We start from the raw sequence: 9,423 nt of genomic DNA on the forward strand, positions 1-9,423 counted from the left end.
GAAGGGCCAGCGTGCTGAGTCCAAGGACCAGCATGCTATGTGTACTGATGGACAGCCACATATGTCCTGTGTGTGCTGACGAACACACACGGACACACATGGACACATGTTGGGGTCAAAATCGGTCACGACGGAATCAATGTCCGAAAGTCCGTAAAAATCAGCATGAACGTTTTTACGAAAAGTAATCTTCGTAAAGATATCTTTACTAAGAGCCTTGCGGTAAAATCTTGTTCAAATCTCAATCGAACCACTAAATACAGATTGTCCGAAGGCAACGACATATATCCAAATCAGCCGCGGACAAGCTCGAGTATGCCAATCGGACCACGGACAAGCTAAGCTCGATCGATACGCGGTGACCAAGCATGCACACAGCTCGGTCGCTACATAGCGACCGAGCCTGAGCCTAGCTCGGTTGCTGCGTAGCGACAGAGCATCTGTCCCGCTCGGTCGCTACGTAGCGACTGATCTTGAGCAAAGCTCGGCCGCTACGTAGCGACTGACCTCAAGCCAAGCTCGGTCGCTACATAGCGACCGAGCTCTTCCGATACGTCGATACGACACTAATCTATGCATTCTCGTCTACCCTTCGATGCTTTCTCCCGAAGACCGTAGCGAACTCATTTCATGTTTTGTACCATTCTAAGTAATCGATCAAAATTTGCGGATTAAAACCACGGAAAGTTCGTTCTCTATCGAAAGAAGTCGCAGTAAACGCTTCGAGTCGGAATACGGCCCAAAGGGACCTAAAACACGACTCGAGGCCCATCCTACGATTTCTTAACCAAAAGCCTGTAGCACTGTTTACGCTTGGCGCGCAAGGAAGGATAAATGTCAAGTTTCCGCAGATAAATACGAAATTTTGAGGATAAATACGAAGATCGGAAAAAATGGAATATCTCCGTAAACCGACCTTGGAGCGAGTATATAAGGAGTCCTAGGCGAGAGGCAAAGGGGAGGACTTTTTCAGAGGAAACTTAGCACTTAGAGCAATTAGGCAACTTTCCGTTTTTTTTATTTCGAGCTGCGACTCAATTAGGTGTAGCCATCTTAGGGTTGTAAGAACTAGGAATCTCGCTGACAGCTCTCGAGCCAAGGCTTATACCTTGTTGTAAACGCTCATACGCAAATTCGGAATAAGTCTTCTCTTTGCTCTCTTTTTACGATTTCTTAAGCTTTGTCATTGTTATCTCGTGTTCTGATTGCTTAGCGTGTGGTATTAGAAGATATCTGGGACCTCTGGGAAACTAGGGTTCTCCTACTTTCCTAATTTAAACGGAAATCGACAGTGCAAATTTCGGTTCCCACAGTTTGGCGCTAGAAGGAGGGGGGGGGGCGTACGGATCAATCTAACTCTCAGCCACAAAACGCTTGATCAAAACAGTGTCTGGAAATACGAAAGACAAAATCGCAGTTTGCAATAACGCTGGTAAGACAAATCCAGCCGCCACTGCGCCTATGGCCAACGACTACACAAATGCCATAGTTCTTGAGAAAATCGAAAACCTTGCTGCGATTTTCGCCACTAGAAGTGCAATTAAACGAGCTTGCGCTTTCTCTTTCTGAACATAAAGGGAAACGATAAATCTTATTAAATCCCGTAAGTTTGGCTCATTACTGAACAAAAGATATCTCAATGCGTAAGGGTTTTACCAAAACACGTTTTCCGAAAACATTTCGGAAGGGTAAAACTTGTTCTCCCAAAAAGCGCTGAAAAACCCCTAGGTTAATCGCGGAAAAAGGAAACACAACAAAACAATTACACAGCTCGATCGGTCGCTACGTAGCGACCAAGCACGCACACTGCTCGGTTGCTACATAGCGACCGAGCACGCACACTGCTCGGTCGCTAAGTAGCGACCGAGCACACACACGGCTCGGTCGCTACGTAGCGACCAAGCTCAAGCCAACTCTCCACTCGCTACGTAGCGACCTGTAAGGCCTAAGAAAGGTCCTTCGTTGGGTTCTCTTTTGAATCCTCATCAAAACGCTTTCCGTTTCGTCTCAATCGGAGTTTCCGTTGAGTCTTTACGACGAAAACAAGTAGGACTCTTCTTGGCTCGTTTCCACTCGCTACGTAGCGACCTGTTAGACCTTCACTCGCAACGTAGCGACCGGTAAGGCCTCAGAAAGGTCCTCCTTTGAGTTCACTTTTGAATCCTCATCGAAACGCTTTTCGTTTCGTCTCAATCGGAGTTTCCGTTGAGATTTTACGACGAAAACAAGTAGGACTGTTCTTGGCTCGTTTCCACTCGCTACGTAGCGACCTGTCAGACCTTCACTCGATACGTAGCGACCGGAAAGGCCTCAGAAAGGTCCTACTTTGGGTTCTCTTTTGAATCCTCATCGAAACGCTTTTCGTTTCGTCTCAATCAGAGTTTCCGTTGATATTTTACGACGAAAACAAGTAGGATTCTTCTTGGCTTGCTTTCACTCGCTACGTAGCGACCTATCAGACCTTCACTCGCTACGTAGCAACCTGAAAGGCCTCAGAAAGGTCCTACTTTGGGTTCTCTTTTTAATCCTCATCGAAACGCTTTTCGTTTCGTCTCAATCGGAGTTCCCGTTGAGATTTTATGACGAAAACAAGTAGGACTCTTCTTGGCTTGCTTCCACTCGCTATGTAGCGACCTGTTAGAACCCCAGCTCGCTACATTGTGACCTGTAAGTCCTAAAAAAGCTCCTCCTTTGTGTTCTCTTTTGAATCCCGATCGAAACGCTTTTCGTTTCGTCTCAATCGGAGTTTCCGTCGAGATTTTACGACAAATACAAGTAAGACTCGTCTAAACTCCTTCGCTTTCTCCTACTGGCCCTTACCTCCAGTTTTGTGTTCTCCTTCAGATCTCGATCGAAAGGTCTCTTGTTTCGGTCGTAGTTACCTTTGAAACTTTACAACCAAAAAAACCCGCAAAGACTTGTTTTCTCGCATGGATTCAGATCAATCGTATAAAACGGCAACGGTTAACTTAACACCTTAGCCGCCTCAACTATACGATTACGTTGAACCTTTTTACAAAAATTGACGTCGTATTTAAGGGAAAGATAACAGTCAAGTTCGGAAGATAAATGTCAAGTTTCAAAGGATAAACACCAATATCGGAAATGGCGAACATACACGAGAAGAGGAAAGGGAAATGAGCAAGCAAAACTGAGAAGAGACAAAACTGCATCTTTGAGAGGACTAAGGTATTTCCGACTTGAAATTTTTGAAATCAGACTTGGAATTTTCGTAGGAAATTACTTTGAGGCTGCCATAGAACCTTAGGAATGTAAAACCTAGGCGGATAGTCTAGCGAACTAGGTCTTAAGCGACTTTTCCTGTCTCGATATACTGTTCCATAATTGTTCATCCAAATCTTGCAAACCGATCTACACTCTCCGAAAATCGAGAAACGATCTCCAGGCATATTAAGCTCGCTTCCTAAAGAGAGAAAAAACTAGAGACATGAACGTCGTCTTAAAACCGATTCGTTTTTGGCAATTTTCTCGGAAACGACATATTCCAAGTCAACAACGTGGAAACAACCAAATCACGGTCCAAGCATCGTCTATAAATCGTCCCGAATTATCGATCATTGCAAACCTCAGAAGAAGAAACCTACACAACCCTTCAAAGTATCGGTTCAACAGTTTTCTTTCGTAAAAAAAAAAAAGAAAGAATGGGGGAGTAGGTACGTATACTATACTCGTATACTCTCAAACTTCAAAAAACTTCTGCAAATCGTCAAGAATAGGGAAACAACAATCTAATATTCGTCTAAATGCTACCAACATATCCAGACGACCATGAACATAAATCTCAAAGACTATACATCATTTCTTGTCGCAATTATGCGTACAGAAAACCTATACCAATATCAAACTGAAACTCGACGATTAGCCAAAGTATTGAAGCCCTTTCCGACTTTAGAAAGCCAGTTTCGTTTAAAAATTTCTTTGAGAAAATCACCAAAACATTTCTTTCAGTTTTCGTTGAACCAAGCAAGTCACGGAAAAGCATCGAAAACATTTGCGACGAAGAAAACTCGAGAATAGATGTAGCATCGTGCACATTAAAAGGAGCACTTTCCTGCCGACGGTTAGCTAGATCCACCTCTGGTTGACCAATTCGTTCAAGAAACGAATGTGTCATGGGAATCCTCTCAAAAACCTATGAAAAACGTTCGGCGACTAGATCGTATTGAAATAAACTTCGGTAACACTCCATGAGTAACTCCAAGCAACTTTCGACTAAGATTAAAATCACAGCAGAAACGTTCCTCGTAAAAGCCGCAGAAACAAAGCTATATTTACACATGTATACATATCACTGATTTACAACCTTCGTAAAACCGGTTATATGATATGATAAATTATCGTATAGCCCACAGTCGGAAATCATATGATAAATTCTTCGTAACGAAACTAAGTCCTAACAACCAAACGGTTAACAGAAAATCTAAACTTTTTGAAAATTGACCAAGTTCAATACGCTCCACAATTCACTTTAAGCCTGCAACGTTTTAACCATAATATGCGGCATGTAAGGAGAAATTCGTAACAAAGCTCTAGAGCTATACGAAACATCCTAAAAATGCAAGAAATAGATCTCGGAAGGCCAACACTTCACAAAACACTATGAAGGAAAACGCTTGTTCCCATGGACAAAATTTACACGACACCTCAGTCATAATTCCTCGATCGCAAATAAAACTTCTAGCATCCAAACAGGAAGAACAATTTTGGCTGCAAACATTCGTAGTCAAACCAGAATGTTTCTCAAACGCAGGGCTAAGACTAAACCCTTGCAACATCGTGAAGTATCTTCAAGCCCGCGAACATTTCAAGCACGAAACGTGGCATACGAAAGAATAACAAATCTTCAGCATCGCGAGAAGTCGCAGACGCCTGAAGATTAGTTCTTCGACGAAATTTCCTTCCTTGATAAAAACACCTTCATGGAAGACCAGACAGTCATACGCACTAACATCCTCTTAAAAAAATATTTTTCGCGAAGACTCAAAATGGTAATTTTTACCGTTAAGTTTGTTGATGATCACAACAAACTCTTAACGTCCTAAACAGACTTAGCCATCTCGTAGATGACTCTCGTACATCCGACACAAGGATAATAGTGCTATAAAAGAAACCCAAAATTTTTGGTCAGCACTTCCAGGAGGCTTAAAAATTGTCCTTGGAGAGATGCTCGGTTCCAACCATACAAGTCGTATAAACCGAGAACCTATCGCGGACTTTAAATCGGTATGGAATCAGGATGAAACTGAAACAGGATACGTAAGTCGAATTAGTCATCGCACCCTCTAAAACCAGGAGTAAACCTAGGTCTTGCCCTAAACCCAGCGCACTGGTCTTTAACATCTCTAGGCATAGTATCAAACACCTTGATATGAGATCCCAAAATTTGTCTCTTTGCCAATATTTAATAATCTTCAGAAATCCCGCAAGTTTACACACTGCGGAAAACTCTCGAAACAGATTACGGATATAGCAGTTCACACAGAGTTAGATTACGAGATGACAACTCGTAGTTTTCCTTCTACACCCATACAAAATGCCATCGGCAGCAACACGCCTTATTACCGCTACATAAAAATTTGACCATAAAGGTCTCACTGGAAAACTAGTCATAAGAACCTTAACTCCAAGACGAACTAAGAATGGCTTGATCCCTTCAACAAGGGTACATAGGCAGCCGTCATAAGGCGCATCCCCAATCTTATCGCGTTCTACTTCTGAAAGAGCGAGAAGACCACTTACCACTGACCTTTTCAACCATTAATTCCGCCTAACTCACCATACTTGCCTAAATTGCCAAGCCACTCGCTAGAGCCTCACGCTAGAAGATCATGGTTCTAACGAGCTGGGGGGCTAACTGTTGGGGTCAAAATCGGTCATGACGGAATCAATGTCTGAAAGTCTGTAAAAATCAGCATGAACGTTTTTACGAAAAGTAATCTTCGTAAAGATATCTTTACGAAGAGCCTTGCGGTAAAATTTTGTTCAAATCTCAATCGAACCACTAAATACCGATTGTCCGAAGGCAACGACATATATCCAAATCGGCCGCGGACAAGCTCGAGTATGCCAATCGGACCGCGGACAAGCCAAGCTCGATCGATACGCGGCGACCAAGCATGCACACATCTCGGTCGCTACGTAGCGACCGAGCGTCCGTCCTGCTCGGTTGCTACATAGAGACCGAGCTCGAGCCAAGCTCGGTCGCTATGTAGCGACCGAGTGTCCATCCCGCTCGGTCGCTACGTAACGACCGAGCTCGAGCCAAGCTCGATCGCTACATAGCGATCGAGCGTCCATCCCGCTCGGTCGCTATGTAGCGACAAAGCGTCCGTCCCGCTCGGTCGCTACGTAGCGACCGAGCTCGTGCCAAGCTTGGTCTCTATGTAGCGACCGAGCGTGCGTTCTGTTCAGTCGATACGTAGCGACCGAGCTCTTCCGAAACGTCGATACGACACTAATCCATGCATTCTCGTCTACCCTTCGATGCTATCTCTCGAAGACAGTAGCGAACTCATTTCATGTTTTCCGCCATTCTTAGTAATCGATCAAACTTTGCGGATTAAAACCGCGGAAAGTTCATTCTTTATCGAAAGAAGTCGCAGTAAGCGCTTCGAGTCGGAAGACGGCCCAAAGGGACCTAAAACATGACTCGAGGCCCATCTTACGATTTCTTAACCAAAAGCCCGTACCACGGTATACGCTTGGCGCGCAAGGAAGGATAAATGTCAAGTTTCCGCGGATAAATACAAAATTTTGATAGGCATGAGAAGTTACTATTCAAACTCGGACTTTCGGATATTAATTCCATCCAACACGCCTAACTTGCCAAACATGCCTAACCGCACGCTAGGACCCTACGATGCATGGTCCTAACGGGCTGGGGGGCTAACTATTGGGGTCGAAACGGTTACGACGGAATTATCACCCGAAAACCCTCGGAAATCACATTTCCGAAAGAGGTAGTAAAAAGAAAGATATAATTTTCGTAAAAAATAACCAATACGAAGTTTTTACGAAGAAGTATCCTTGAAGATTCAAAGCAAACGAACCAAGCTCGATCATTGCGTAGCTACCGCACATACACGCTGTCCGGTCGCTACGTAGCAACCAAGTCCGAGCCGATCTTGGTCGCTACGTAGCGACCGAGCATCCAACCCGCTCGGTCGCTACGTAGTGACCGAGCCAAAGCTTGGTCGCTACGTAGCGACCGATCTCTCGGCCAAGCTCGGTCGCTACGTAGCGACCGAGCGCTCGTCCCGCTCGTGCGACCCGATGTACAGACAATATGCATGGGATTTGCCGCTTCAATAGCATCCTTTATCCTAGTCGGAGGAGAAATTACCAAACGTATAGCATTCCCTCACGCTTGGCGCCAATGAGTTTTTTTTATTTTAAAGAAAAAATACTATGCCTTCGCCCTCGGAAATATTAATTAGTTAAGTAATATTAGCATGGCACTTCGAATTCGATATGAAATTTTTTAGATTAAAAAAATTAGATTATATATTGAAAGAGTAGTATGGGATAAGAAAGGGGTATTTAAAATGATATCTTCCATATTCGGGCACATCTCAACGTCACAAACTTTGTTTTCACACCGGAAGCTTATTTACAAAAACAAAAAAAAAGACACTTTGGGATTGCTGAATTATAGACAGATAAAAAAAAATGATATATAAAGCAACGGAACCATCATATTATTTTTTTAACTCCTACAAAACAAAAAAGAAGGATGGTAATTGGATCATTTATGGATCCGCGTATAATAGAACCTATATTTTGTTTTCTTTCGACCGAGAGCTCGTCCCGCTCGGTCGCTGCATAGCAACTTAGCTCTTCCGAAACGTCAAGACGACACCAGTCCATGCATTCTCGTCAAACCTTCAAATGCTATCTCCCGAAGACCGTAGCAAGCTCAGTCTATGTTTTCCGCTATTCAAAATTATCGATCAAACTTTTCGAGTTAAAAACCACGGAAAGTTTTTTCTTTATCGAAAGAAATCGTAAGAAACGTATCGAGTCGGAAGACGGCCCATAGGGACCTAAGACACGACTCGAGGCCCATCCTACGATTTCTTAACCAAAAGCCCGTAAACCACCGCACGGTTTACGTTTGGTCCACAAGGGAGGATAAATGTCAAGTTTCCGCGGATAAATACGGAAGTTTTGAAGATAATTGTGAAGATCGGGAAAAATGAAATATCTTCATTTTTATGCTATGACGTCTTAAGGGCAGAAGGTTAAAAGCGTAAACCAACCTTGGAGCTAGTATATAAGGAGTCCTAGGCGAGGAGCATAAAGAGAGATTTTTTCAGAGAAAACTTAGCACTTAGAGCAATTTAGGCAATTTTCCATTTTTGTTATTTCGAGCTGCGACTCAATTAGGTTTAGCTGTCTTAGGGTTGCTAGAACTAGGAATCCCGCTCAGGCATAGTTCACCATCTTTCGGGTCCCGACAGGCATGCTCACAATCTAACCCTTCTCAGAAGATCAAGGTCGGTTGGCTGTGCACCCGTGAGGGATCCAGCCAATCAGCTTCTTTGCACCTTACGGGTTTACTCACCCGTTGACTCGCACACATGTCAGACTCCGTCCTGAGCACGCAGATGCCAAGGCACGCCGTGAGGCGCGTGCTGCAGACCACGATTAAGGCAGTGACGTCTCCGTGGGCGTAACAAAAGCCCGGGCTTAGGTCACCACCTTAATCTGCGTTGGTCCATGGCCCGAATCGATTGGCAGACCGGATTGTTCTGTTCCGCATCCAAACGGGACGAATCGCCGGCCCCCATCCGCTTCCCTCCCGACAATTTGAAGCACTCTTTGACTCTCTTTTCAAAGTCCTTTTCATCTTTACCTCGTGGTACTTGTTTGCTATCGGTCTCTGGCCCACATTTAGCCTTGGACGGAATTTACCGCTCGATTGGGGCTGCATTCCCAAACAACCCGACTCGTAGATATTGCCTCGTGGTGCGATAGGGTCTGGGCACGACGGGGATCTCACCCTCTCTGGCGCCCCTTTCCAGGGAACTTGGGCCTGACCCGCCGCTGAGGACGCTTCTCCAGACTACAATTCGAACGCCGAAAACGTCCGACTTTCAAGATGGGCTATTCCTGGTTCGCTCGCCGTTACTAAGGAAATCCTTGTTAGTTTCTTTTCCTTCGCTTATTGATATGCTTAAACTCAGCGGGTGATCCCGCCTGACCTGGGGTCGCGTTGAGGACTCTGGGTCATCAAGAGCTTTTGGACAAGAATGTCTGACTATATGACGAGAATTGAATTCACCACCGCATGTCAAGATGCTCCTGGATCCTTAGCTCGGATTTTTGCCAACCACGTGCGGTAACACACGGGGAGATCAGCTTCTGTCCCCTATCCTCGAGAGGATGGGGGATGAAGATTTG

At 44.6% G+C, this 9,423-nt stretch overlaps 1 long non-coding RNA gene across 2 annotated transcripts; it reads left to right on the plus strand.

Moving 5' to 3' along the window:
* Positions 1-242: 242 nt before the first annotated feature.
* Positions 243-7,741, plus strand: LOC117131545. Of its 2 annotated transcripts, none has more exons than XR_004454678.1 (2): positions 243-554; positions 7,458-7,741. It is a non-coding gene; the product is annotated as an uncharacterized LOC117131545 (long non-coding RNA). The 2 variants fall into 2 exon arrangements; XR_004454679.1 differs by having other exon boundaries at positions 251-554; positions 7,463-7,741.
* The last annotated feature ends 1,682 nt before the right edge of the window (positions 7,742-9,423 follow it).

This window comes from Brassica rapa, unplaced genomic scaffold (genome assembly GCF_000309985.2).
Source record: "Brassica rapa cultivar Chiifu-401-42 unplaced genomic scaffold, CAAS_Brap_v3.01 Scaffold1031, whole genome shotgun sequence".
NCBI classification, from domain to species: domain Eukaryota; kingdom Viridiplantae; phylum Streptophyta; class Magnoliopsida; order Brassicales; family Brassicaceae; genus Brassica; species Brassica rapa.